At 42.9% G+C, this 27,518-nt stretch overlaps 1 protein-coding gene across 2 annotated transcripts in view; it reads right to left on the bottom strand.

Moving 5' to 3' along the window:
- SMG6 (SMG6 nonsense mediated mRNA decay factor) overlaps positions 1-27,518 on the bottom strand; it is a 198,714-nt gene that overhangs the window by 151,841 nt on the left and 19,355 nt on the right. The gene's annotated exons all lie outside the window — the stretch shown is intronic.

Here is a 27,518-nt window from a genome sequence, read left to right as displayed (position 1 = left end):
AGTCCCTAGTGACACAATAACCTGGCCAGGGTCTAAGGGGTGGGCACTAGGGATGGGAACCAAATGAACATGCCCAAACTCTCACACAGACCCAGAGCCCATGCCCAACAGCTGCTGCTCAGCTGAGCCAAGAGGACAGCAGGCTCAGTGAGGAGACAGCACCCCCTGCTGGCAGCAGTGCCTGAGTGCAGGGGGCAAAGCTCTTGAGTACCAGCCAAGCTGCACAGAAAGTGAGATGCCTGTCGCCCTCTGCCATCTACAAGTCACTCTGGCCTCATATAATGAAAATGAAACAGCGACAAGGGCAAGACAGGAATAACGATGATCCTGCGTAAGTCCATGCTCTTACTTATGAGCTGTTTTTCTACCTACCCCAAAAGCAAAATTCTTCTTTGGAAACCAAGGGTAAGGAAACCCACCACTAACTAGCTCACCAAATTGTACTTCTCTGGCTTTTAAAACCAAAGTTAAAATCTCTTTTTTCTTCTTTTAAATAAAAACTGAGTGCTGGTTTTTTATGTGAAATCCTCTGGCTTTTAAATGTTAGCTACTAACAACAACAAAAATTTAAACATTAGGCAAGCCAAAAACATACATTTGCCAGCCATATCTGGCTCACATCCGTAAGTCACCAAATTTGCAACCTCAATTCAAGGTTCTAGAAAATCTACTTCTATCAAAAACTAGGAGAGAGATTCTTCTGAGCAAAACAAGGGAGGGAAAAAACTTCAAAGACAGTAGGAGTAATCTCAAAATCAAACCCTATCTTCCTCCCTGGTCTCCTGGAAGAAATGTGCTCAGGGCCTTGTAGCCAGACACGAAGAAGGATCAAGAATCCCTCAACAGTGGGTACTTAGGACAAGGAATGGTCCAGCACCCAGGATGCTCTGCCCAAAAGGCTCATACTCTTGCAAAAGAGAAAACCAATCAAATTGTGGCAGTGCCACCAATTTCACACGGAAACTGAATGTGAGGAAAGGAGGGCATTCTCACCTCACCAGCGACTTCAACCACAAACTTCACGTAATCTTCAGTCTTTCAGTCTTTATTTTTGCTTAAACGAATTACATTTAATCAGCAACACCAGATCAAACACTGAATTCTGGAGTTAAAAAGGATCCTTTCCGGAAGGTAACCTGTCTCTATAGAGGGGTGAGTCAGGACTGGGGGGACACTGGGTTCCGTGAACAGAAGGGAAAGATGAGAACTTGCTGCGAAACGGATGGTCAATGGTTCTGCCATGATTAGTGGCAAGGCCTGGGCTAGAATGCAAAGGAGGGTAGTGGAAACTCACCCCTCAGACCTCTGCCATTTACCTGCTACAGGGTCTCAGGCAACAGATGTAACCTCCCTAAGTTTTCCCTTTTACACGATGGAGATACAACAAATGGAACCTCCAAAAGATTTCCCTTCTACACAACGGAGATAACAGTACCTCCCATGCTCAGCATGCTGTAAACACTCAACTGTCAGCCGAACATCCTCTCCCAATGAGCAAGTGGTAAAATGTTAATAACTGGGGAAACCAGGTGAAGCATATACAGGAGTTCTTTGTATGATTCTTATAGCTTTTCCATGGGTATAAAATTATTTCAAAACAAAAAGATAAAAATACATATTTCTCTCTATTCCTGTTTTAACTCAATTGTCCCTTTTTCCAGCTGTCAATCATAAACTGGTTAACTCATCCATAACCAGTTATATTTATACATACAAGGTCATTAGATAAACGGTATTAACCCATCTCATTCAAGCCAGCTATGATCCCCCAGCCGCAACACAGCTCAAAAACTGAAGCAACTTAAACCAGTACATGGCAGAGTCAGAACCTGAACCCAGGTCTTCTGACTTCAAAACAGTTCTCCTCCCCTTCAACTGCCATCTGTCTCAGGAAGAGAACTGGTGAGCTTCTTTGTGAAGGGCTGATGAGGGAAGAAGAACAACTGAAAGAGTAGTTCAGTTTTATCTTCAAATTTTCCTTACTGATTAAGCAGGAAACATACTGTGTGACCCACAACGCCTCCTGCAATAGAATGAGTGCACCACGGGGTCTTTCAATACTGTGATTCTAGCTACGTATTTCCCAAAGATCTCACCCTCAGGGTAGCAGATGACTCCGACTTAATTACCTGAGTTCACACCTGCCATTACTGTATTTTAACTGTATCCAGTAGAAAGCAGATTTCAATGCATTGTTTCTCAACTAGTGATAGTGAAGGGAATCTTAGCAAACTCAAACTACACACACATTCTCTCTGACCTTGGTTAATGAGAACCACTGCTTTATTTTTAGTCTGAAAGTACCTGCTACCCTAAATATAGTTTCTCTCTATTTGTCACCAACATTCTGAGCAGGAAAGGAGCTAAAATGTAGATACATTTTAGAGAGAGGTAAAGCATGCTATTCTGAGGAAGTAGATTTGTTGCACGTTGATTAAAATGGAACTAAGCCTCATCGTAGATATAAACACGAAGTCAGCAAGTGCTGAGGCAGAACTTTAGGACAACTTAACTGACACCAAGTCCACAGGAAGGAAGGTCTCAGTCTGAGCTTCCTCTCTCTCCAACACATCACCCTGGACTGGCCTCACGTTTGGAACTTCTCGATTCTTAACAGGGCACGGGGATGGTCTCCTAGGTGGAGAAAGAACCGTTTCTCCTCGTATGGTGAGGCTATCTGCCTCCAGATCTTCCTTGTGCAATTACATACTGTTCACCAGAAACCAAAAATGCTTCTTGGGTGTAGCCCTGAGAGAAGGCGCTAGAATTATTAAAGAGTGTCTGGCTCTTTGGTTCAAAGTCCAAAACCACTCACTGTGGACACCTGAGTCTTCTATAACATCTAAAAGCAATGACCCAAAGAGACACTAATCGTGGGTAGGACACTCAAGGTAAAGTATACCCAGCCATTAACCATGGGATTATGAGTTAAAATGGCTTGGGTTGTTCTTAAACTGGAATGGAAAAATGGAATTTCTACCACTGATATCACCTAACTCAGAGCTGAAAGGATAAAATGAAATAATACAATTAAAGCATTCTGAGGAGTTAATGTCTTATGCCTGCCCTGGTTATCCACACTCAGAACTGCCTGAGTGCTCTGCAGAGCAAGGAAGGAGAAAGAAGCTGCTGAGAGGCAGCAAGGTATCACCAGAGGAGAGGACTCTGAAATAGGGCCAATTTCAATTCCAGAGAGCTGGTCCTCCTTCGAAAGAGCTGTATGGAAAACTGAATATCTGAAAAGTGAATCATTTTAAGGACAGTAGGAGAAAACTTGATATTAAGAGGAACGCCAGCATGCATCTTTAAAGGGTTTGGGGAAATAAAAACTACACTCTCTAATTTACTCATCTGGAATGCCTCTACTTTTATACACCAAGTATTAAAAATTAAAAAAAAAAAAAAAAAACCAAAAAACTTCGTTGTGTTTTAAAAGGGGGCTCTATACCCTTCGATATGACACAACATGGGTGAAGGCCAAGTTTCAACAGTACCTATTAGAAATAGTCAAGGACTCTCAGAGCCTGCCATCAAAGCCCAATCATCACCTCCCTAAGGTGCTGAGATTACAGGGTGAAGAGGACTGTGAGCACAGAGATGAAGCTGCCCACCTTCACCCCAGCGCCCCTGCCAGGCACAAGCAAGAGCAGACTAACAAGACAGGGTCCTCAAAGCCAAAGAACTTGCAGTCCAAGAATAAAAGGTAAGCAAATAACATATGAACTTGCCAACTCCCCATTTATGCCCCGAAACCTAGGACAAGGCCTTCTGACTATGAAGGTGCCAGGAGGACTGTGTTTCCCTTACTGTCACTGTCCCTCGGGCAGAAAAGTCTGTGGCGGGGAGATCTAAGAAGATGATAGAGAAAGTGAGGATGTAGGATGTGGAAGCCAATGGATAGGTCAGCAGTATAACCACCATACAGTAGGAACAAAATTGTTCATTAGAACGTCCGTGATTCCTCTTTCCAGGATATAGATAAAGAACAATGTAAAGGCAAGTCAGGTGGCAAGACTCAGAAGCCTTGTAGGGACAAGACAGAGCAAACCACAAAAATCAATCCTCAAATCCCAAAGAGCCCCGCCGAGGTGGAGATGGAGCAGGTATGGTGAATTACTCCTCACCTTCAGTTTCTTCTCCCCTGAACCGTTCTGGGCAGGATGACAGCTCAATTAGCTCTAATTAAGCCCAAGCTCCATGTAGCGATGTCCTACTTAAATGGCTGGACTGGAGCCATGTGAACTCAAGTGTAAAACATGCCTCTTAAAACTAGGGACCCCTTCAAACAACGGTTCTCACTCTCACACAGCAGCTTAGTGCTGCCTCAACAAAGTCTTACATGAAAGCAATTTACTTGCTATTGCTTCATTATCTCCCCTACTTAGAGCCAGCAGACCAGAGGGAAATGGGGCTAAATGCTTTGGCAAATCAGCAGTCAGCTCCGGAAAACCCGGCGAGCAGGGGGACAGCCGAGCTCAGAGTACCGGCTGGCTCTCAGGAGGGTAACTGGCACTAGGTTTAAAGAAAAGAGAAAGAATCACGCATCTGTGACTATTCTGTATTTATGACTTATTTGTTTATGGAGGTAGGAAGTGGTATAGAACAGTTTGAACAAAGACCACTGAACTGGATTCAAGACCTGGGTTTGAATTTTGATTATGCCACTGATTTGCTATATAACTGTTGACGAGTCACATAAAATTTCTAAGGCTCTTTCTTCAACAATAAGATGAGACGGCTGTGGAGGAGGAAATGACAATCCACTCTAGCATTCTTGCCTGGAAAATCCCATGGACAGTTCGGACAATGCCTGTGGTCCATGGGGTCACAAAGAGCTGGACATGACTGGGCAACTGGGAACCCACACACATGCAGGTGCTAGGTTCAGCAGGGCATTCAAGGCGAAGGAAGCTCATAGCGTGGCAGGGCAGGCAGGCATGTGAGCACGTGTGGGGAGCAGACCACGTCCAAAAGTGCAAGTGTGTGCAAAGGAAGGAGGAGGTAACCATATGACCCAGCAATCCCACTCCTTGGTATATACCCAAGAGAAACACACACACATGTCTACACAAAAGCTGGCACATAGGTGTTCATAGGTCATCACTCACAACAGCCAAAGAATGGAAAAACATATCCACTGATGAACAGATAAATGTGATAAATGAAACAGATAAAATAAAATGTGGTCTCTATCCACAGAATGGAATAATACTCAATATAAAATGTAATAAAAGTTTTTAGTGATGCAGACAAAAAAATAAATAAATAAAATGAGAAGGCTGGGTGAGATGAGTATTAGCAATTCCACACCCCTGAGCATGTCCACATCACAAGAAGGCCTTCTGTAAAAAATACAGATTCCCCAGGCCTTCAGAATCAGAGTCCTGAGGGAGGGGAGAAGCGGCCTCGGAGTCAGCATTTTGAAAATGTCTCCAGGTAATTCTGAAAAAGACAGACTGGGAAACCCTGGGCTAAATCATAGGTCAGCAAATTATGGCCAAAGGGTTTTTTAGTATGGTCCATGAGCTATGAGTGGTTCGTATGTTTTTTAACCACTGAAAAAAAATCGAAAGAATTTTTCATGACACATGAAAATCATATAAAGTTTAAATGCTGGGGTCCACAAATAGGGCTCTACTGAAACACAGACACACTTGCTTGTTTCATATTGTCTGTGGCTGCCTTCCCCCTATGAAGGCAGAGCTGAGTGGCTGTAGCAGAGAGTATGTCCCAAAGCCTAAAATGCTATCTGGTTCTTTCCAGAAAAAGCTTGCTGATCCCTGGGCTCATCTGTAACACTGGGGTCTCAAAAAATGTTTGGATCTGCACAAAACTTGAGGGCTACCACACACACAGTGGAAACAGCAATGATGCTCCTGGGCTGTATGAAAAGAAGCATCACCCCCCCAGGAAGTTCTGACAGCTACCCTCCCACCTACCAGCTCAGGGGAATCGCCAATCCACAGTGCTCCTTCCAATTCTAAAAGCCCAAAGATGCAGAGTTCTAACTAAACTGAATCTTTCTGCCGGCTTTTCAGCAAACACCATCCTGAAGTGATGATGGCACAAAACACACCAAACGCCACAGACTGCTGCTCCCACAGTTTTTGAACCCAAACGCCCCGAAAGCCAGAGAAATACGAATGGGGTCTCAAGGCTTCCGGCTTGGAAGCCACCATGGGGCTAAGGGGCCTGGTGAAAACACAACACATCCAAGCCCAATCAGTATTTCACTTGGGCCAGCAGGCCAGGAGTTCTCCCAAAACAACCCTAATCAAGGGAAAGTGCCAGACTAAGGTTTATGAATCCCTGTGCTGTGTGGTCTGACAACCTAGAGCTCAGAAGTACCACCAACTTAGCATCTCAAGGTATACAGGGAAAGAGAGAAAGTTCAGCCAAAGGGCAGCACTGTTGCTCTGACTGAGTTACTTTCTGAATGAGTCTTCTTTCTGACTCATCTCTCTCAAAGAGTCTGGGAACTCTCATGCCCATCCACCCCAAAAAATGGGGGAATTGGGACAACTCTGCATCTGCACAAAGTGGGAGAGAAGAGGAAGGGCTGAAGCTCCCACTTGGTGATCAGGTGGGCAATTAGAAAATAGCTTTCCAAAGGCACATACACAAGTTCAAACCGTCTTTTAAATGAATGGGTCAATAGTGTGTTGATGATGGTGAGTGAGGTCCTTCTCACCCTGTGTCCACCCCACTCATTCATTCATTCAACAGAAACCGACTTGCCTTCGTCTAGGTACATGACACTGTGCATGAACTATGAACAAAGCAGAGAAAATCTCTGCTCAGCGGGTAACACAATTATAAAGCACCATGATTGGGCAAGTATAGGATGCTATCTATTGCCACAGCAGAAGCATCAGAGATGTCAGAGGAAAAGTAGATTAAAGAGTCACGTCTATGCGTCATAAGCAAAGAAGACAGTGTGAGCGATGCTCCCAAGAGTGGCACGCTAGCCTGGCCAGGTGAGTGATTCTGCAAGAAGGAGGCTGGAGAAATAGGCTGGGCCAAGTTGCAAAAGTCCTTGTTAAAGAGTTTGATATTGATCAAGTCACTGAATGGTTTTGAGCAAGGCAGTGACATGAGCAAAGCTCTATTTTTAAAAGGACGTTCTGGCTACTGTTTAGAAATTTTAGCTTTTTTGGCGGGGGGCAAGATAAAGTGTTCAGAGGCCAGGAGACCAGTTTATAAACTGCTGTAATCCTCCAGTGGCAACGGAGAAAAAAGAAGGAAGACAAAGAAAATGATCATTCCATGCTCAAATGATCCTTTGTCCCTAACTCCCAACGGTTCCAGTTCTATTAGTAACTCAATTTACAGAGACCAGCAGTGGCCCAGACCAAGTAGAAGCCTTTAGATTTATATAGAGGTCTTACTCAAACTAAGTGAAACACAGATTTCATCTTTAGAAATAAACTGGAAATTCTCTTATTTCCTTTCAATAATATTTTTAAACAGCCTAGCATAGTGTTTGAACTTAATACATATTTAGTAAATGACTGTTGAAGAATCTATTAAAATATACAGATTTCATAATGGTAAGATAGATTATCCAGGTAATACACAGGAAAAAAAAACTCAAGAAAAACAGTGCGGTACTAATATTAATGCTGGAGGGAAATAACATATTCATCACTATGAGCATTTAAATCTCTCTGACAGACTCACAGACTAAGAGAACAAATGTGTGGCTGCCAGGGGGTAAGAATGGGGGGAAGAGACAGGGAGTTTGGGATCGACATGTACACTCTGCTGCATTTAAAATGGATAACCAACAAGGGCCTGCTGTACAGTGCAAGGAACTCTGCTCAATGCTATGTGGCAGCCTGGACGGGAGGGGAATTGGGGGTAAAACGGATACATGTATGTATGGCTGAGCTGCTGTCCACCTAAAACCATCATAGCGTTGGTAATCTGCTACACCTCAAGATAACATTAAAAGTTTAAATACATATATATGCATGTGTGTGTGTGCATGTATATATATATACACACACATACCTTTCTGGAGGATAATTTGGCAAAATCCAAAAGTATTCAAAGAAAAACAGTACTATCAGGAATTAAGGGTTTTGATTCTGAGTAACTGCTCCATCTGCTATATTCCAGCTCAAGAGACTGGACAAGAGACCACAGCTAATGTGAGAATAAAAGCCAAAGTCCTTACAATGGCTGACAGAGAGTCCTGTGTGATAATCTAAATCCTCCACTCGTGCAGCTTCCTGATTCCTGAACATGTCAAGCACAGTCCCTCTGAGGACACATGGAAAGAGTATGGTGGCCACCCTGACCCTCTAGCCCAGCGGTTCCCCTTTACAGTTCACTGGAATTGCCTATGAATCTTTGAAAAATACGATGCCTGGTTTCTATCTTCAGATATTCTTTCTGATTTAACTGGAGAGGGGGTGAAATCTGGGCGTCAGGATTTTTTAGAAGCTTCCCAGGTGACTGTACTGTGCAGCAAAGTTTGAGAGCCACTGCTCTGGTTCACACAGCTTTTACAGCATTGCCAATTTGTATGCACATACTACGGCTTTGTGGACTCTGTTCACCACCGCCAGTAGGCTCATACAAAGTAACCTGTAAGTACATGGCGAACAAACAGCCTGTCCAGTTTGGCCTTTGGCTGCTCCTCCTGCCTCCTCTCTTGCTGACAGAGCCTGCCCTCAGCAACGAAGAATTATTCATGGTACCCTCAATTCACCGTGTTCTCCCTGCTGCTATGCCCAGTCTCTGTCTAATGCCTTCGCACACACTCCTTTCTATTAAATATATCTAACAAAGCCCTACCTTTCCTTGCTTAAACCCCTCTTTCCAAACCAACTCCAGGCTGTGCTTGACACCTTATCCTCTAGATGCAGAGACTGTTTCACACGCCTCTGTGATTCTGGGTCTCACGGTACATCTTAATCACATACACATGTCTGTCTTTAGACCAGCTCTGCCCATAGCATTTCTCCATGGTGATGGAAATATTCCTTATCTTCACTGACCAATATAGTAGCCACTGGCCACAGGTGGGAAATGAGTGAGAGGTGGCTCTTGTGACTGAGGAACTGAATTTTTAGTTTTATTTCATTTCAATTAAGTAACCACATATGGCTAGTGGCTACCACAGTGGTCAGCTCTGCTCTAGGCTGATGTCCTTTAGTGAATGATTCGTTTCTATATCCCAGGACAAGAAATGATCAACAGTGATGGATAGCGGGCTGAAGAGATGGATGGATGTGAGTTTGCTCTAAGATTACAATACTCTCCACTTTCACAATTTCTGGTGTACCTCATGGTAGGAGGAGAAGACACATGTCCTGAGTCATGAGTGAGGCTCAGCCAAAGGAGCAAAGGACTGGAGGAACCACTCTACTCTTCTGCCCAAACATATAATCCACACAGCGTGAAGTGTGGCCTAATAGCTGATTTTAACTATTCGACTGCACATTTCAGAAGCTTGCGGGCAGCTCCCAACTAAGGACAGGTTAAATTTACAGAGCTTGCTCTGTGCTTTAGGAGTTAAAAGTACCCTCAAGCTACTCAGACACAATTCAGACACAGAGCGCTCAAGTTTTCCTAGCCGAACAAAGCAAGTGTTATGCTCAGCTGCCTTAGTGACAGTCAAAACTACCCCAGCACCTTCTCCGTGTAAGGCACATTTCTAAGCACCTTTTAGGACTATCGGCCCATTTCACCTCTCAACAATCCTGTGAGGTGAGTACTATTATTTCTATGTTACAGATGAGAAAACTGAGCACAGAGAGGTTAAGTGACCAGCCCAAGTCTGCTTCCAGACTCTGAGCTCTTCATCTTTCACCTTAAAAAAAAAAAAAAAAAAGGCAACCTTTTGGCAGAACCAAGAATGACACTAAAGATGTTTCTAAAGGCCAAAAGCTAAGGCAACCCCAAACAAAAACCCATCAATGGCTCGGGTATCATTCACTGAGAGACCACTGGTCCAAACCAAGAGAGAAGTCTTGCACATGAAGGGAAGGAGACACTTCCAGTCCAGACCATGTCACGCACATTGGTGGAAGCACTTAACAACTGCACCCGAGGATAATGCCGGCCAGAAGGGAGAAAAAAGAAAAGTGAGAAAAGCGAACAAAAGCTTATTCTCCATGTCAGTAAAATAGCAGTAATAAAACTAGTAAAATAAAAACCCTAACATTTTTCTAGACAAATCCTCAATCTGCCTGTTTAATAAGGAAGTAGTTCTTCAAGAGTCAAAGAAGACAAGTGCATTTACAGACTATCACCAAGGGACTGTGCAAAGTCTGGAAAAAAATGTCTGAGAACATACCCCCTCCGGGGGGGCGCGCCGCCGCCTACCACCTACCACAATACAGGAAAACCCCTGAATCTCTCAGGAAAGGGAGGAGTAAGAACTAGTCTAAGAACCCAGAGGAGACCGAGGGTTCAGTTTAAGAAAGATGTGGTCACAAAGGTTTCACAAACCATTCTGCCATGGGCACCAAAAAAGCAAATAGCCAGCATGACAGGGAGCTCTGACAACCTCACGTGAGCTTCGGATTTGAGCAAGGCACCAAATAAGGAAAGGATTCTGGTCCATCGACTCCTAGGAAAAGTGTTTCAAGTTAAAAATGGTTATTCAGGTTTGGATGTGAACTTCTGTATCTGTTCTTTATCAGCAGAGGCACCTCTATACCTCACTGGCAGCCAGCAGTAGACTGGGGAAGAAAACGGCTGAAATAAAAATGGGTTACACACAGATGACGACACAAGCTGATGTAGCCTGGCATTTACCTGGACACCAAAGACAAGGCTATAAACGTGCAACACAGAGCGTGAGGGATCCCACATCCCAGCTGGACCCAACATCTCCAGGAGCAGACAGGCTGTGACGTCACTGCTCCCCCAATAGCCAGAGTGTTCAACATCGAGGCTGACGACCACAGCACTTTTGGTGACAGACTCAGTTTCACTGTGACTGGAGGAAGACATGCTTCCATCTAGTTTTCTGTCAGTCATATCCTTTGGGTGCTGGTTCCCAGACTCAAAGTATCTGGTTCAAAAGACATGGCAAACATTTTCAAATGTCTTGTCTTTGATGCAATTCTCCTCTGTGTTCTCCTTATCCTCTCTCAACAATGAAAATCAATCCTGGGCACGCCAGAAAGCAGGGAAATCATGAGCATTAACTTTTTCCGAACTTATTTACAGTGCTTTATCCCTCTCACTGTTCCTATTCAATGTATAGGGGAAATGTGAGTTTAAAGTTCAAAGGAAGGGGAAGCACAAAACAGCAAGTCAAAAACCAATTACCCTGGACTACACAGTTTGCTCAGTCTGTGACAATTTATCAGACTGTATGGCTTTGATACAGGCCCTTTCCTGTATGTATACCACTCTGTAATAAAGTTTTCTTTAAATTACCACAACCTTTTCCGCTGTCCCACAAAAAGCCTTTATTTCATGCCAATACCCTTTACCCCATGTGTCCTAACCCCCATCAAACTCTAACCTGAGGTGGTAAAAATGAAGGTGACCGTGCTGAAAGTCTGTGGCTCCAACCCAGATGCAAGAAAGCTACACAGGTGTTAAATTCCAGATCTGTTGATGGTGCAAACTGGGTCCCATTTTTCAGATGCAGAAACAAGGAAAGAGCCTGAGAAACAGGTTCGCAGAAATAAAAAGAAATTTAGGAATATGACCCAGAAGAACTGACTCCAAGTCTACATGAGCCACAAGGGACAGCTTCTGAGGGGCAGCAAGGACATGCACTAGTGTCCTAGCCAACCTTTTGATACATGTCGCTTCAAAGTATTTTAAAAGCCATACTGTTTTACAGATCTGTCCAGAAGTCTTAAAGAAAATATGCCAAAGAAATTCCTCAAAGAGAATGTCAACTGACTTACAAATAGTTTGCTTTACAAATTAGGGCTAAATATCTCAGAGATTTGTGGCACAAGTCAGCTCAAAATCTCATTAGATAGAGTAAGACTCTAGTATCTTTACCAAGAAAGAAACACCCCAAAAAATGCAAATCAGCAGAGGTATTATTCTAAATCCTCTCTCCCATATGCTTCAGTACTTGCAGTCCTACTATGCGTGTGAAGAGCAAGAACAGAACTTATTGCCAATGGTTACAACACAAAGCATAACTTATTCCCAAGCCAAGCCGGGCTTGGCTCAGAAAGCTTCCCAGAATGATGGAAGGCATGACTGTAGGATGACTCAACCTTTGCTAATGCATAAAATAAAGCAGAGAAGAACTATCTGAAGGATTCACTTCTAAGCTTGGGCCAAATCAAAAGCCTAGAAGTATCCACTCTGTGATGACTCTTCGGTTCCAGCAGACTGATTAGACAGCATCAGTGTGGACATCTGTACCAGGCCCTAAGATGTTCTAATGACAGACTCCTGACTAGGAATCTCAGAAGCAACCACCATGATTTTAATCCATGCCAGAAAATTCTGCTACCCACATCTCCCTGAAGAACTTGTTTCGTCCTTCAAAATGAAGGACACGTCACTTTTCTAGGCAGCCTTCCTTGCTCATCAGGAGTTAATTTCTTTCCCTCTGTTCTGCCTCTACATGGTGTACGTATTTCTATTCACACGCAACATTTCATTGTATTTATTTGCTGCTGCTGCTGCTAAGTCACTTTAGTCATGTCCGACTCTGTGCGACCCCATAGACGGCAGGCCACCAGGCTCCCCCGTCCCTGGGATTCTCCAGGCAAGAACACTGGAGTGGGTTGCCATTGCCTTCTCCAATGCAAGAAAGTGAAAAGTGAAAGTGAAGTCGCTCAGTCATGCCCGACTCTTGGTGACCCCATGGACTGCAGCCTACCAGGCTTCTCCGTCCATGGGATTTTCCAGGTAAGAGTATTGGAGTGGGTTGCCATTGCCTTCTCCAAAGTATTTATTTAGGTATCCATTTTCCTTACTATACTGTATCTTTGAAGGAAGGACTACTATTTATCATTTTCCTTTCTAGGTGCAGTGCCTAGAATAATGAGCAACATACAAAAATATTCACTAAGTATTTATGAAAATGACCTGAATGGGGAGACAGGAAAAATCCTGATCCACTCAGAGATGATTAGCTAACCTGAGAAAAAGGTTTCACTACTGAACAAGCAAGAGAAAAGAGAAAAATGTCCATATAAAACTGTGAAGCAAGTTATTTAGGCCACGTATAAAAGTATATACTGTACTGCAAGATAAAATTAAAAAAGAAAACAAAGGAGCCAGAGAGATAAAGATTAGAGGTCAGGAGTAGTAAGGACATGACCAAAAAAGCATGCCAGAAACTATTGACACTTACTAAAGCCAGTTACAAGTTCAGTTCTAACCTCTGGAATAATTAAAATAGAGAATTATTCTGAATTAACAAATTAGTAAATGTGCATGAGGTTTTAAAAAAAAACACCAAAAACCTACCACACAACTATCTCTGATACTAAAAGTAAAAATTTCTCCCACAGTTTCCACAACGAGACCTGTTAATGCAAACAGCAATAATTCCCTAGACCTCTTTATTGTTTTAATATAGGCTGATGACCTTACTGTTCATACTGTTCAACCAGTCCATCCTAAAGGAAATCAGTCCTGAATATTCATTGAAAGGACTGATGCTGAAGCTGAAACTCCAATACTTTGGCCACCTAATATGAAGAACTGAGTCACTGGAAAAGATCCTGATGCTGGGAAAGACTAAAGACAGGAGGAGAAGGGGATGACAGAGGATGAGTTGATTGGATGGAATCACTGACTTGATGGATATGAGTTTGAGTAAACTCCGGGAGTTGGTGATAGACAGGGAGGCCTGATGTGCTGCCTTCAGTCCATGGGGTCACAAAGAGTTGGACACGACTGAGCGACTGAATTGAACTGAATGACGACTTTACACCAAAGTCCAGTTCAGTCAGAGCAATGCTACCAGGGACCAACATGTCACCTGGGTGCATGTTCTAGGCCTGAATGACAAGTAAAGAGCAACAGGAGGAGAGATGCCTCAAGATTCCCAGAGCAGACTCTCAGTAAACCTTGAATCGGTAGAGAGATAGAAAATAAAACGACGGGAAAAATCACTGAAACTCTTAATAATAAAACTGTGTGGTAAATAGATTTTTACAGGAACTTGAGCATCAGAAAGCATCTTGATCGTATTTTAAGTTCCTTCTGGTCTAGAGAGCCTACTTACCAACACTTGGGAAAATAAAATTGAGCAGTAACTTCAATATTAAATATTTATGAGTAAAGGGAAAAGCTTTCAGGAGGGGAAAAACCCTAGTTTCCCCCTGGAGCCGAACAAAGAGTCTGCCGACTGGGGTAAGATCACACGCCAAGAAGACAGCTATTTCACATTCTCTACCTTAGCCCAAACATCACACCCAAGGCAGCGAAAAAAGACCAGACAGATGAAATCCTGGGACCTTAAAGAGTAAAGAGGGATGGCAAATCACAGGACCGCAGATACATCTCCCCACCAGCAGGGTCAGAAACTTAAAGAAACACAGGAAACTGGTGAGAAAGGCAGAGAAAACAGAGGCCCGTGCAGTCTTTCCCCACACCCGACAGGCAGAATGCTGGACAGAAAGCGAGCCGCTCCCACTCACTACTGGTAACATCGCCTCACTCCTCCATTCCTTAACAGCTGCAGCTTGAACATGGGTGCAGGGGAAGGGTCTCATTCTCACTTGGAATGAGAATTTCTTCGCAGGCTAGAAGCTGGATCCTAGGGGACGATTTATAGCACACCCGCACATACATTCCAGTTGGCTGGAAATCAGCAGCTGATTGCTCCCTTGTCTAACTTGGTGAGCAGCCAGAGGAGGACTTTTCTCAGTCGGCTCTCCCAGGCTGGAAAATTCTCTAACCCCAGAGTTCTGGCTTAAGTCTGGATATCAGGTTATTCAGGAGATGCCAAAACTACGTCTTTACATTGGCTTTGAACAAGTCTCTCAAGTACACCGTACAGATTCCCACAGATCTCAAAATCATCTGGACGTTAAGGTCAAAGATGGCCACTCTTCCTCTCACGTAGAAAGGAACATGCTTTTTAAGGCAGGGCCAACATCAAAACAAACCTTTCACAAATCACACGCCAACCTGAATGAGTATCTTGACGGGTGAACAAGCAACAAACACACTCATTAAATGGCTTCCTTACAACCTTTTTATTCTACACTGAAAATTCTCCTTATTCCGCCAGTGACTGGAATTCCCTCACTGTGGTTGATCCCTATGCCGTGAAGGACCAAATGCCAAGTCTGTTTCTCTGAGAAGAAATGAAGGAAGAAACCTTAACAAGGTGTTTTTCTAATCTCAGGAGGTGCTAAATCAGTGGTTCGCAACCAGAGTACTTCCACCCCTCCCAGGGGATACTTGGAAAAGTGGAGGCCAGCCACTGGCATCTAGTGGACAGGCCAGGAATGCTAAACATCCCATGGTGCTGCTGCTGCTGCTAAGTTGCTTCAGTTGTGTCCTACTCTGTACGACCCCATAGACGGCAGCCCACCAGGCTCCCCCGTCCCTGGGATTCTCCAGGCAAGAACACTGGAGTGGGTTGCCAAAACATCCCACGGTGACAGACCCGAAAACTGAACTGTGTCTCCAAAAGGCAGAAACACCTCCGTTGAGAATCAACGTCCTCTGGGTTACCTGCCTTCACCCATCCAGCTTCTGGAGCAGTGGTGGGCCAACCTTTAGTTGGTACAGGGTCAGGCACTAAATAGTTTAGGTGGGCCACATACATCTCTCTGTCCCATGTTCTTCTTTTTAAACAACTCCTTACTTAAGAAGGTAATAAAGTAGTTCTTAGGGCTTCCCTGGTGGCTCAGAGGGTAAAGAATCTACCTGCAAGGCGAGAGAGACCTGGGTTCGATCCCTAGGTTGGGAAGATCCCCTGGAGGAGGGCATGGTAACCCACTCCAGTATTCTTGTCTGGAGAATCCCATGGACGGAGGCGCATGGCGGGCTACAGTTCCCAGGGTTGCCAAGAGTCAGACACGACTGAGCTTAGGACTGAGCAGAGTATAGCTGCAGGCCACTGGCAGTCTTGATGATCTGACTCATTACAGTCCATTTACATAGAGAGATGCTGACTAAAATAATATTCAGTGCAGTGTGTTATCAGCAACTCCAATAATAAGCATTACAAAGTTTACAAAGAAGGGAACAAGAACTTCAGAATTTAGTCTTGAAACCTAAGAACTGGGGCATGGACTCGACTTCTAACCAATCAGATAGTTCTCTTCTCCGTCCCTGTGCATTTCAATAGCAAGTTATCTTGTGAATGTTCACATTTTCAAACATGTTACTGAAAAGAGCACAGGGGCAGCCTTTCCTCCTGCCTTCAGGATATCTAACTTCCCATTCACTATGCGTGCCATGCGAGAAAGTCTCTGTAAAATTACTACTGTTAACATTTTCTAAAATGTCTAAACCAAACCAAAGCCTGGAAAATCTGACTGGTATCTGGGTCCTGACTTTCCGGATGGTAACTAAAGGTCACGTGGGGTGGAAAGTGGCCTGTGGGTAACACAGAATACACACAAGCACGCGAACAGGATATGTTGGTAATCCGGTTTCCTGAGACCTGGTGAGTTGTGAGAGTTCTCATCAACACCCCTGGGGAAGACAAAAAACCTTAAGCTGGGAAATACTGGATTGTAAGCCAGTGTCCATTCTTAGAATTAGATTTCTGGCTGAAGCAGAATGGGGCAGGTCCACCTCTTCCTCATTGTACTTGTCTAAAAACATAAATTAAACGAACACAAACACTAAATGAAGCGAGTTTCTGACCAGGTTTCTTTACCATGTGGAAGCTGGTGTTTGCAGCATGGCTTATGTCACGTCTCAAGCCCTGAAAGACGAAGAGTGTGGTTTTGGTGTCTAACCAGCCTCAACTGCACCCTGGCACTCCGTTTCGTCCCCCTAGAGAACTCTGCTCTGCTAGAGGAAAGAAACCAACCTCACATCTTGAAACGAAACGGCTGGGATAAAAATAAAGCCCTGAAGTGGTTTGGTGACCGAGGTCATGTGAGGCGTTAGGGTTTACAGGTAGGGCCAATGTACTTTGAGAAACTTCCACTCCCGGCCAACCACAAAGAGACAAAGACAGACATCGGCCTGAGAGTCCAGCAGTGATCCAGGCAGGCGGATCAGTCCTCGCCTGGTGGGGACTGTTCCTCACCACAAAGGCATAGGATCAAGATCCGAAAAAACCCAGTCCCGGTTCTGCTTTTCTTTGACAGTTATTTCACCAAGTTATCTTCGTGAGATAACTTTCTTATGGCATGAGAAAAAGAGCCAAGCTGTAGCCTCGTCCTGCAGAAAGAGGCTCGGATGAACCCGTCACCACACGCTGTCAAATCTCAGTTCACAGAAAAATATTTTCAAGTAGCTGCCAGGGTGGAGGAGAATGACATGGGGTACATACTGCAAACTACTTTACAAAAGGCAAGGACCACATCAACGGCATGAAGCTAAGATAATACCCACAGCAACCCTGAAAACATATATGGTGTCCACCTTACAGATACAAAATCTCTGTGTGTATGAGGCAAAAAAAATTAAGCTAACATTCTCTGCTATGATGATATAATTATGGGGCAATGAAATAACTGAGTTACCAAGGACAAAACATTTACCTACCAGCATAGAGACTCAACTCTTCTCTATTATTGTAAATTAAATCAATGTTTACGCTACCCAAAGGAAATCAGGTCAAAAGCTACTTTGACTTCATAGTGGCACTAGCATTACAAGTGCCAACCTGAAGGATCATGATGCAACCCTGGAAACTGGAGCTCACTCCAACACAAGGCAAGGCCTCCTGCCTTCTAACCATGCTCTCAGCTACAGCTGTGTTCATGGATGGGGGGCCGGAGGGTAAGGAGAAGGTGGAGGCATTAGATGTGTACCACCCACACACCACAGCTTTCCTCTGCACAGTGGTGGCAGCGGTGGCAGCAACAGCAGCAGCTCAGGGGCACAAGCTATGCACGGGGCACTGAAAAGCAAGATGAAGGATGGGTCTGAAGAAAATGCCACCTGCACAGCATACTTAAAAAAAAAGCCTTCGAGCAAATCAAACAAGTTGAGCACATGAGACCTCTGTGCTACCAGGCCATCTGGCCTGGGTTTCTCACAGTGAAGCTGTGCTCCTTTGTCAGCCAATGTTCACATTGCTGGACTCTTGATTAAAGGCAAGGAAAAAAAAACATATACCTTCCAGCCTTGTAGAGCCATGTATTCAGAGTCAGAAAGGAAACCATCAACTTATCACAGAGCCTTGAAGGAACTTATCACAGAGCCTCGAAGGAAAAACCACCACGGAAACATGGACACAGGAGATGCAGGCAGGGGCAGCGCATGAAATTCCAGGCAGATGATCCTGAAACCTTGGCAAACAAGGTTCTCACTCTGCCAGAAACTTCAGATAGTTACTAAAAGGCCTGGGCAAGGGGAAAACTACCTGAGATCAGAAAAGCTTATTCTAACCATCTGGTTTGGTGGGTGGCATTCAGACTTTACGAAAACCAGCCTAAAGCTTTTCAGTTCACACGCTTAGGCAGTGTAACTTCTCACTTTTCACCAAGTTTGGCTGCAACAGGATGTTGAGGAAAGAGCTCTGTCCCAGAGCTCTGCAGGTAGGCCTCAATTCCCACAGGCACAAATTTCATTAGGAAACAGAAGTGATACCTTTGGACTCCCCAGGCTCACCACTGGGCAGCAGACAAACAGCAAGCCAGCAGACAGCAGGATGCACTGCTAAGTGGGTTATGGGTCAGCACCAGTGACAACGTCCCCAGCAAAAACACCTATGGCCCAACGATCAAGGCACCTCCCTGCCCAAGTCAGGCCCGGTTGGGTGCGCCTGGTAATCTTAAACGGAATCTCTGAGAAACAACCTAAACAGGTCCTAAAAAACCTGGAATGTAATGTCTTACTTTGGTGGCCCTTCTGGAGCATGGATCACAAATCAAATGCCTGCACAGGCAAGGTGGGTGGTGTAAGCAAGCAACATGAGGGGGACGGGGCTAGTGACAAACTAAGGCTGAGTAGCCTGCTCAGCTCTGGCGAATTGTTGCCAGATCTTGATTTTTTTTTTTTTTTTTTTAGAATTAGCTGGCAACTCATTGTAACTTAAAAATAAAACCAACAAAATCTATGTGTACCTGAACTCTGATTACTGAACTAATCGGACACCTCCTGATACAGTACAGAATGACGTTCACAGTCCCACCAGTGAAGCACTCTTGCTAAAAAGGCTGAAAGTATCACATCATGCTTCTGTGCTGACTCTCATTTAGAGTTACATGGGGCTAGAGGAAGAGGTTAGATGATACCATGAGGAAACAGAGACAAATCCAGAAATGCGGAAATGCCACAGGACAACTGACCTGCTTCTGTAAGCAGCAAGTGACATGAGAAAATTTTTAAAAGGGAAGGCAGAGCTGGTCTTAATTAAGAGAGACTTAGGAGATAACATAATATAGATCTTGATATGAACAAACCAACTATAAGAAGACATTTGATAGATGAATTGGGAAGTGAAATTATAGATCAGATGTTGAATGACACCAAGGAAAGGCAAGGGAATGGCCCTGTGATACTTAAAAAAAGTCCGCTATTTTTTTTAAAGGCATGTACGGAAGTAGAATATGTAGGAATGCAGTGATGTGATATCTAGGATTTGCTTTAAAATACTTCAGCAGGGAATGAGCGGAGAAGAAGACAAAACAAATGTGGAAAATATGGGTGACAGGTATGAGGGTTCGTTATGCTATTTTCTTGTGTGTGTTTGAAATTTTTCATAATTAAATAAAACTCCTCAAATCAAATGAACAGTCTGCATTTAGACAGTGGGCTGTCAAGTTTGTGAATTATCAAGCTTTATGGTTCACTTTGGTTAGAAACTGAAAAATGTAAAATCAAACCTAATAGCTTAAAAGAGCATTATAACAAAAACATGTCAGTAACAACTACTACCACTGTGTGGAAGTTACAATATGCCACTCATTGCTCTCTACGTGCATTATCTCATTTAGTCTATCGTTATCATCCCCTTACAAATGAGGAAACCGAAGCACAGTCAGATTAAAGGACATGCCCAAAGTCTCACAGCTAATAACTGATAAAGCTAGGACTTAACTTAGGACTTCCCCAAACCCAAGCTGTTAACCTCTGCACTGTCCTGCCTCGAACATATAAGATGCTGGACAAAATTAATGAAAGCTAACAAGCTGCCAAATCCTAAAGAGATATAATGGACTTGCAGGCTATCACTCATGGAAAGATCTCTTAACTCTCAAGTCCAAAAGTGATATTAAAAAAAAAAAAACAAAAACCCCAAAGATGAATAACAGTGTGTATGACATACTACTAATGGACGATTATGTATCTATCTGATAAATACCTGCATGCTCAGTCACTCAGTTGTGTCTGACTCTTTGCGACCCCATAGACTGTAGCCTGCCAGGCTCCTCTGTCCATGGGGTTTCCCAGGCAAGAATACCGGAGTGGGCTGCTGTTTCCTCCTCCAGAGGATCTTCCTGACCCAGGGATCAAACCCGTGTCTCCAGCAGTTCTTGCATTGGCAGGAGGATTCTTTACAACCGAGCCACCCAGGAATCCCTCTTATATGTATATATAGAATTTATATTTTATATATAGACATATAAACTATATTACCCCATTCAAAAATATGTCTTTAATTAAAATATCTAAAAAGGCAACCACTCCTTTACTAGATCTTCCAATCCCTATTCCCACCCACCTAGAAACCAACCCCAACATAACTGCCTAGAAATTTCCCCAACAAGAATCCAGCTTTCCAAACAAGGTCATAAATTTCCTAAGCCCAGGGAGCCTCACTTGAATCCTTTATGCCCCAATTTATTCCTCACTCAAGATGCTTCCCCATGAAATGTATCCTTTCAGACTCAATCTTTCAAAAACAATAATCACTCCTATTAGATGCCTAACCTTTCTTGAACTCTTCCTTCTTCATGTGGCTTGAGAAGTTTCTCTTTATGCATGAGAGAGGACATTACAGTTGTCACTCTAACTGCGCTACTTTGATGAAGACCAAGATATGGATAACTCTGTTGACCTAAGAAATTAGAATGCCACTTTCCCAACCAGACTCTAGGTTAAAAATCAGGCATGGATTTTCCAGCATAATGAGCATGAGACATTTCTGATCTCAATGCCAGGAAGAGCATACCCTAAAATGTTAATAATAGTTATCTCTAGGTGATAAAACATAGTGTTTATTGGCATGTTCAAACTTTTTACAATAAACATGTGTTGGCTTTGTGAACTTTTAAAAGCAATAAAAATATAAGTATGAAAAAAACTTTGCCCTTCTTAATTGAAGCCATTAACAATTTCCTCCAACCCCCAAGACACAAGAGACACTAGTACCTTCTCCACGTTCATTAGGAATGCCTAAAGCACAATCTAAAAGAGTGGTCCTTTTAATCAGCAAACTATGGGGCAAAAAATTCAGTCAACTTTCACCCCACCAAACTTAATGAATGGAACGGTACTGCTTTTGTTGAATTAGCAGTGCAGACATGACAAGGAAACAATGAGAAATTCCAGAAACAAAATGTTATTTCCCGAATCCAGAAGGATGTTATAAGACCAACCTCCTGACCCCCAACACCCATGTATGCCTACAGCACCAAACCAGAAAGTGGTCCTTGTGGAAGGCTCAGTCTTTCTACCACTCCAGCTTTCTCTCATCCTCCTCCAAATTATCACAGATTTAGATCCCCTGCAAACCCTCTGCTGTGTCCACGGCCTCTGTCTCTGCTCAGGCTGTTCCTCCTACTCGGAACATTCTCTTTCACTCTCCTTAGTTAACTTTTCTTGGAATCCTTCTGAATTGGCCCTTCCTTTCCCCACCCCAACCCATGCCTCCAGTTGGACTGGACTATGCCCTTCTCTGTGCTTCCATAGCACGCAAGACATACTCCCTCACGATCGGCGGTCCTCCTATCTGTGGATTTTGTATTTGTGAATTCACAGACTCACTAAAACTTATTAGTAGCACCGAAATCAATACTCACGGTGCTTTCACAGTCATTGGTGAACATGCACAGAGCAGCAAAAGAACTTGAGTCGCCTGATAAGCACATTCTCAGCTGAGACTGAGCAGGGTGATTCTCACACTTTAAACAAGTGTCCTTTCTGTGGCCTGTTTAGTGCCACATTTCCCACATTTTTATGCACTGATTAAAATGGTCCCCAAGCACAGTGTTGAAATGCTAATATTCCTAAATGCAAGAAGGCTGTGATGTGCCTTAAAGAGAAAATACATGTGCTAAGTAAGTTTGCTTGGGCATGATTGGTGCTGTTGGTCATGAATTCAATGTTAATTAATCAACAATATATTAAATAACTTGTCTTTAAACTGAAACATACATGTGTACTGATCAGTTGATGAAAATCTTATAACCAGAGGCTCATAGGAACCTAACCCTGAATTTCCGTTAAGAGCATTCAGTACCTGCTCATTCAATGTCTATGTTGACTTTACAGAACATAACTACCACAAACAACAATAATCAACTGTTGACGGAAATATTCCCTTTATGTAGCCATTCCTCCCACTCACCTGGAGGCTGGCAAACTAGGCCTGCAGGCCAAAGCTAGCCTGCCACCTGCCTCTGTAAATAGTTTTACTGCAACATAGCCATGCTCATTCATTTACATTTTGTCTGTGACTACCGTGGCACCAAAACTGAGTAATAACAGAGGCCATATGGCCTACAAAATCTAAAACATTTACTATCTGGTTTTTCATAAAAAAGCTGGCTAACCCATGAACTAGACTCTAAACACTTTGAGGAAATAACAAGTTGCACTTATCTTTATGATCTTAGCACAAAACTGGCACAACAGTACAGGTTAACCAGTCTGGTTAAGCACTGGATCCAGAATATAGTCTTCTGCTCTAAAAATTCAGGGGTAACTGCATTAAATTCCAGATCTGAATAAATCCTGGAAAAAAAAAAAAAGATACTATGCAAAGAAATAAAATAATGGAATGTGACAGAAGGATGAGGAGCAAAAAAAAAAAAAAAAGACCAAGGCAAACAATATCATTTGGTGGGTGAAATAATAAGATTCAAATAAGGAAAGGCCTAATGACAAGTATTAGTAGCTACTGAGATTCAATCTAGTCTGACCCTCCAAAAATATTCAGAGGAGCCAAAGAGAAGGTCTGGCAAGAGCTTAGCCAAATATACAATGACATTTAACTTGTCTAAAGACATATTTCTACATATAGCACTGAGGGTGTTGTACATACAACAATCACAATGGGTTGAGGAAAATGCTGAGCATGGCAAACCAAATCATGCCACAGCATAACTCACTGAAGTCTGAGAGACAAACATCTAACAAACGGCTCTCATTATCACCTGCTCATTCTCTACCAGCAGATGGACACGTGCCACACTGCATTCAAGATGTTGGTAACAGAGCAATCAGGTCTCAGAAAATCCTCGGCATTTCCAACAGAGACTCTCACCTTTCAGTATGAACATTATTTCTGATGCTATCATTTTATATCCTTAGATTAACTCATGCTCAGCAACAACTCATTTGCTAAATAGGACACTTTCCTGATTTTCAAAGGGAGCTGAGACACAGCAGAAGGCATATTCAGTAAATAAAGAATGCATGGAACCCGAGTGACACTGAACTGGGAGTGGCCTAGCTGGCAGGGAGACAGTTTAAATGTGAGGCGCAATAGTTTCAGAGGATGCCACTTACAGCTGGGGCTGGCAGTCCCTCCCCAGGTTGCATGTTTAACCCAAACCACATCTCAAGACTGAAAACCAACAACCCACAAGCTAACCTCCTGCAGCCACTCAGAAAGAAAGTCAAAGCTCACGCTTAGCAGAGACAGAACAAACTAGTTTGGAGCTATCATTACTGACAACCACTTGAAGCCAAATTTTCTGTTTCTTATCCATGGATCTGAATTGTAGCAACTGTAGCAGTCTGTGCTAGAAACTCTCCAGGAGTTGTCAAAGGAGCAACTTCTGTAAAGGCTAATCACTCAAAAAGGACAACTGAAGTGAATAAGCAAGTAAAACACAAGCAAATATTTACATTACACAGATAATTACATGGCATACATTTTATTTATAATAAAATATCATATAGCCATACTAAAGACGTACTAAGAAAAGATATTCTTGGGCAAGTGGAAACACAGTTCTGCTGTAACCCTTATTTTGAAGACATAAATGTGTTCCATCATGATCAACTTATTAGGGAACAATGTGAGCCTAACACAAACTTCTATTTTGTTCGGGAGAAACAGCAGGTAAACACAGAAAACTCCACCCAGCTGAACAGAGCTGCACAGGAACACACAAAACACATACACATCCCCCAAACATTCACCAGCTACTGCAGTTCACCACGTGAGCTGACACTCTGAGCCACGCCTAAGCCCATCTGGTGTTCTACCTGCAGGTCCAATTTCAGGTAACTCTCCTTCCATCACTTCACCATAACTCGCAAGCCACAATCCTTCCAAAACCCACTCTACAAGTAACCTTTATGGCTTTTTCAAGACAGTATTTACATACTTCTTAACCAATGAACACGTAGAAAACACAACAACTGTTTTATTAGGTTCTTATCTTTTTTTTAAACTATGTCACTGAGGAAGCTTTTGAGTGTTATTCTCCTAACCCCATTTTCCCTGTCAGCTCTGTGGTTTTTATTGTGCAATTTTGCATAACACAATGATTTTTAGGAACGCATGTGTTACCTTATAGCAGAAGTAACTGTATGTCCAGTGGATAATTCAGAAAAGCAAACTGTATGTTGGTATATGTAGTATAAACCCATTTTTGCTTAAAAATACATTTCATGTGTCTGCAGGCATGAGTGTATACATAGACACACACCTGTAAAAGTTTAGAAAAATGTCTGAAAGAACTTCCAAATAGTTAATAGTGGTGCCTCTGAAGGAAAGAAAACAAGTGACTCTCATTTTAAACTTTGTTTTTGTTTGACTTAGACACAGTGAATTGATATTATCTCTGCAATTTAAAAAAATTTTTTTCCTTTAGAAAATAAAGAAAAAAATTAACAAAAAACAAATTAAAAAGAAAAAGAAAAACAAATCTGTTTCAACATTAAAAGTATTGAAAAGAGTGATCATTATATAATCTGATTATGTGATTCCCCTGCTTAAAAGTCCTTAATATTAGATACTCAAACTCCTCAATATTTATGAAGAACCTGGCCCTTCCTAATTCTACAATTTCATCCCTCACTTTTCCTCCCCTCCTTTATATGCTCAACTAAGATTTATGTAGAATCTTCTATACGCAGGCACTGGGGATAAAGCAATGAGCAACCAAATATGGACCCCACTCTCACAAAGCCTTGAATCTAACAACAGAGACTTCAACCAACAAGAGAAAAACTGCATCTAAAATGACTTAATTAGGGCTTCCCTGGTGGCTCAGTGGAATCTGCTTGCCAATGCAAGAAACATGGGTACGGTCCCTGATCCGGGAAGATCCCACAGGTCAAGGAGCCAACTTAGCCCATGGTCCACAACTACTGAGCCTATGCTCTAGAGCATGGGAGCTGAAATCACTGAGCCCACATGCCCTAAAGCCTGTGCTCCACAACAAAAGAAGCCACCTCAATGAGAAGCCTGCGGACTGCAGCTACAGAGTAGCCACCACTCTCGGCAACTAGAGAAAAGCCTGCACAGCGACAAAGACCCAGCAGAGCCAAAAATAAATAAATAATCACTTAATTAGAAATATGGCATTACAAGGCGGAAACAGCCAGGCTCAGGGATCAGGTAAAGCTTCCCTGGAAAAGGGAAGTGATATTTACTCTGAGAATTTAAGGATGAGTCAGAGTGGAGCTGATTAAGAGAGACCAGCACTCCAGGCAAAGAGAATATGTCATAGCCAAGGGCCAGAGAAGAAGTTGGGCCCTTCAAGGAAGAAGCCAGTATAGCCAAAGAACAAGAACAAAGTGGGGGGTGGGGGCAGTGGAGAGGTATAAAATAAGGTTAGAAGTAGCAGAGACCAACCTTGCAGGGCCCAGTAAACTATTTTAAGGAGTTTGGACCTGATTCTAAGACCAAAGAGAAACAACTGAAGACTGTCAAAGAGGGAAGTGGCATGATCAGAAATGTGTACCTGGAAGTTCATTTGGGTTACTATCTAAAAAGAAAGGCCTAAGGAGGACCAGGAATAAATGTGGGAAGACCATTAAGAACTTCTTTCAATAATCTGTGGATTACTGAAATGATGAATGATAGCTTAGACTAGGATAGTGGTAGTAGAAATAGAGAAAAGTAGATGGATTAAAATTATGTTTAGGAGGTAGAGTAAATAGCCCTTGGTATTAACTGAAAAAGAAGGGGTAAAGGATGACTCATATCTCCAGCAAGAGCAAATGCTCACATTCTAGCCTCCAGCCACACTGAATGACTTGCAACTCCCTACGCCTTCATGCCTCAAGAGTAGAAATGCCCTGACATCATCCTTCAGCTGCAAATTGCCTCCTCAGTCTAGCCTTCCTTAACTGTGCCCTTTAGGTGCCTTAATTCCTGTTCCCATAGCCTCTCATGCTTGCCTTTATCACAGCACACCGCATTATAATATAATCAAATATTTATGTGTCTATCTTCCCCACATGACAGGGTGCTCCTTAAGGCTAGAAATCATCTTTGGTTATTTTAATCTCTGCATCTCCAAAGCCTAATTACTCAAATGTCTGTGAATAAACTCTCACTTCTCATCCAATGTATGTTCCTGTTCTGGGGAACAGAGAGTGAACTGAGTTCTTGGGGCCCGCTGTATGAGAGAAAAGGATATGGGAAGATGACCTGGGCCTGAGAAAACAAGTGAAAAAGGCAGTGTGGTTTCCTAGCTGGACAGAGAGCTATGAAACTGCAGGCTTCTTCCTCCTGTGCTGGTAGTATAGAACTAAGAGCCCAAACCCAAAGATGTAACTTTAAAAGAAATTAAGGGAAATGATTACTCCAGGATGATGCAGAGGCTGAAAATATACAAAGAGCTTCACCAATAGTTCAGAGAACAAATTACCACATTTTACTCTGCATATATATGTAATTATTTGAAATTTTTACTAAAAATACATTAATATATTATTTGCATAATTTAAAATGTACTAAATATAATAAAATGTAATGGCTCCAATGTGGAGCTGAAAATGCCTCTCTTAGATGCACGCAGAATAAAAACACATGCCATATGATCCACCAATCCCATTCTTGGGCACATATCCAGACAAACTAATTTGAAAAGATAGATGCAACCCAATGTTCACAGCAGCCCTATTTACAATAGCAAGACATGGAAACAGCCTAAAAGTCCACTGACAGATGAATGGATAAAGGGGTGTGTGTGTGTGTGTGTGTGTGAACCCAATGTTCACAGCAGCCCTATTTACAATAGCAAGACATGGAAACAGCCTAAAAGTCCACTGACAGATGAATGGATAAAGGGGTG

The sequence above is a fragment of the Oryx dammah genome, unplaced genomic scaffold (genome assembly GCF_014754425.2).
Source record: "Oryx dammah isolate SB20612 unplaced genomic scaffold, SCBI_Odam_1.1 HiC_scaffold_8, whole genome shotgun sequence".
NCBI lineage: Eukaryota > Metazoa > Chordata > Mammalia > Artiodactyla > Bovidae > Oryx > Oryx dammah.
This window is presented reverse-complemented; position numbering and strand designations above follow the sequence as displayed.